Genomic DNA, 3,781 nt, shown 5'->3' on the forward strand with positions numbered 1-3,781 from the left:
GAGCCATGTTTGAACTTTCTATCACTTTTGGTTACGGTAATTCTGATGACCACATATGTGATATTCAGGGGCCAAATGTCATCTTGGAGCATGTTGGAGATAAAAAACAAAATGTGCCCAAAACGTTATATTATGACGTTATACGCCGTTCTGAGCCATGTTTGAACTTTCTATCACTTTTGGTTCCGATAATTCTGTTGACCATATTTGTGATATTCAGGTGCCAAATGACATGTTGGAGCATGTTGGGGATAAAAAACAAAATGTGCCCAAAACGTGATATTATGACGTTATACGCCGTTCTGAGCCATGTTTGAACTTTCTATCACTTTTAGTTCCGGTAATTCTGTTGACCATATATGTGATATTCAGGCACCAAATGACATATTGGAGCATGTTGGAGAAAAAAAATCAAAATGCGCCCAAAACGTGATATTATGACGTTATACGCCGTTCTGCGCCATGTTTGAACTTTCTATCACTTTTGGTTCCGGTAATTCTGTTGACCATATATGTGATATTCAGGGGCCAAATGTTATCTTGGAGCATGTTGGAGATAAAAAACAAAATGTGCCCAAAACGTGATATTATGACGTTATACGCCGTTCTGAGCCATGTTTGAACTTTCTATCACTTTTGGTTCCGGTAATTCTGTTGACCATATATGTGATATTCAGGCGCCAAATGACATATTGGAGCATGTTGGAGATAAAAAACAAAATGCGCCCAAAACGTGATATTATGACGTTATACGCCGTTCTGAGCCATGTTTGAACTTTCTATCACTTTTGGTTACGGTAATTCTGATGACCACATATGTGATATTCAGGGGCCAAATGTCATCTTGGAGCATGTTGGAGATAAAAAACAAAATGTGCCCAAAACGTTATATTATGACGTTATACGCCGTTCTGAGCCATGTTTGAACTTTCTATCACTTTTGGTTCCGATAATTCTGTTGACCATATTTGTGATATTCAGGTGCCAAATGACATGTTGGAGCATGTTGGGGATAAAAAACAAAATGTGCCCAAAACGTGATATTATGACGTTATACGCCGTTCTGAGCCATGTTTGAACTTTCTATCACTTTTAGTTCCGGTAATTCTGTTGACCATATATGTGATATTCAGGCGCCAAATGACATCTTGGAGCATGTTGGAGATAAAAAACAAAATGTGCCCAAAACGTGATATTATGACGTTATACGCCGTTCTGAGCCATGTTTGAACTATCTATCACTTTTGGTTCCGATAATTCTGTTGACCATATTTGTGATATTGAGGGGCCAAATATCGTATTGGAGCATGTTGGAGATAAAAAGCAAAATGCGCCCAAAACAGGATATTATGACGTTATACGCCGTTCTGAGCCATGTTTGAACTATCTATCACTTTTGGTTCCGATAATTCTGTTGACCATATTTGTGATATTGAGGGGCCAAATATCGTATTGGAGCATGTTGGAGATAAAAAGCAAAATGCGCCCAAAACAGGATATTATGACGTTATACGCCGTTCTGAGCCATGTTTGAACTTTCTATCACTTTTGGTTCCGGTAATTCTGTTGACCATATATGTGATATTCAGGCGCCAAATGACATATTGGAGCATGTTGGAGATAAAAAACAAAATGTGCCCAAAACGTGATATTATGACGTTATACGCCGTTCTGAGCCATGTTTGAACTTTCTATCACTTTTGGTTCCGATAATTCTGTTGCCCATATTTGTGATATTCAGGAGCCAAATATCGTATTGGAGCATGTTGGGGATAAAAAACAAAATGTGCCCAAAACCTGATATTATGACGTTATACGCCGTTCTGAGCCATGTTTGAACTTTCTATCACTTTTGGTTCCGATAATTCTGTTGACCATATTTGTGATATTCAGGCGCCAAATGACATGTTGGAGCATGTTGGAGATAAAAAACAAAATGTGCCCAAAACGTGATATTATGACGTTATACGCCGTTCTGAGCCGTGTTTGAACTTTATATCACTTTTGGTTCCGATAATTCTGTTGACCATATTTGTGATATTCAGGCGCCAAATGACATGTTGGAGCATGTTGGAGATAAAAAACAATATGTGCCCAAAACGTGATATTATGACGTTATACGCCGTTCTGAGCCATGTTTGAACTTTCTATCACTTTTGGTTCCGATAATTCTGTTGACCATATTTGTGATATTCAGGGGCCAAATATCGTATTGGAGCATGTTGGAGATAAAAAGCAAAATGCGCCCAAAACATGATATTATGACGTTATACGCCGTTCTGAGCCATGTTTCAACTTTCTATCACTTTTGGTTCCGGTAATTCTGTTGACCATATATGTGATATTCAGGCGCCAAATGACATCTTGGAGCATGTTGGAGATAAAAAACAAAATGCGCCCAAAACGTGATATTATGACGTTATACGCCGTTCTGAGCCATGTTTGAACTTTCTATCACTTTTGGTTCCGATAATTCTGTTGACCATATTTGTGATATTCAGGGGCCAAATATCGTATTGGAGCATGTTGGGGATAAAAAACAAAATGTGCCCAAAACGTGATATTATGACGTTATACGCCGTTCTGACCCATGTTTGAACTTTCTATCACTTTTGGTTCCGATAATTCTGTTGACCATATTTGTGATATTCTGGCGCCAAATGACATGTTGGAGCATGTTGGAGATAAAAAACAAAATGTGCCCAAAACGTGATATTATGACGTTATACGCCGTTCTGAGCCATGTTTGAACTTTCTATCACTTTTGGTTCCGGTAATTCTGTTGACCATATATGTGATATTCAGGCGCCAAATGACATGTTGGAGCATGTTGTAGATAAAAAACAATATGTGCCCAAAACGTGATATTATGACGTTATACGCCGTTCTGAGCCATGTTTGAACTATCTATCACTTTTGGTTCCGATAATTCTGTTAACCATATTTGTGATATTCAGGGGCCAAATATCGTATTGGAGCATGTTGGAGATAAAAAGCAAAATGCGCCCAAAACGTGATATTATGACGTTATACGCCGTTCTGAGCCATGTTTGAACTATCTATCACTTTTGGTTCCGATAATTCTGTTGACCATATTTGTGATATTCAGGGGCCAAATATCGTATTGGAGCATGTTGGAGATAAAAAGCAAAATGCGCCCAAAACGTGATATTATGACGTTATACGCCGTTCTGAGACATGTTTGAACTTTCTATCACTTTTGGTTCCGATGATTCTGTTGACCATATATGTGATATTCAGGCGCCAAATGACATATTGGAGCATGCTTCAGATAAAAAACAAAATGCGCCCAAAACGTGATATTATGACGTTATACGCCGTTCTGAGCCATGTTTGAACTTTCTATCACTTTTGGTTCCGGTAATTCTGTTGACCATATATGTGATATTCAGGGGCCAAATGTCATCTTGGAGCATGTTGGAGATAAAAAACAAAATGTGCCCAAAACGTGATATTATGACGTTATACGCCGTTCTGAGCCATGTTTGAACTTTCTATCACTTTTGGTTCCGATAATTCTGTTGACCATATTAGTGATATTCAGGGGCCAAATATCGTATTGGAGCATGTTGGAGATAAAAAGCAAAATGCGCCCAAAACATGATATTATGATGTTATACGCCGTTCTGAGACATGTTTGAACTTTCTATCACTTTTGGTTCCGATGATTCTGTTGACCATATATGTGATATTCAGGCGCCAAATGACATATTGGAGCATATTGGAGATAAAAAACAAAATGGGCCCAAAACGTGATATT

This window comes from Onthophagus taurus, chromosome 7, assembly GCF_036711975.1.
Source record: "Onthophagus taurus isolate NC chromosome 7, IU_Otau_3.0, whole genome shotgun sequence".
NCBI lineage: Eukaryota > Metazoa > Arthropoda > Insecta > Coleoptera > Scarabaeidae > Onthophagus > Onthophagus taurus.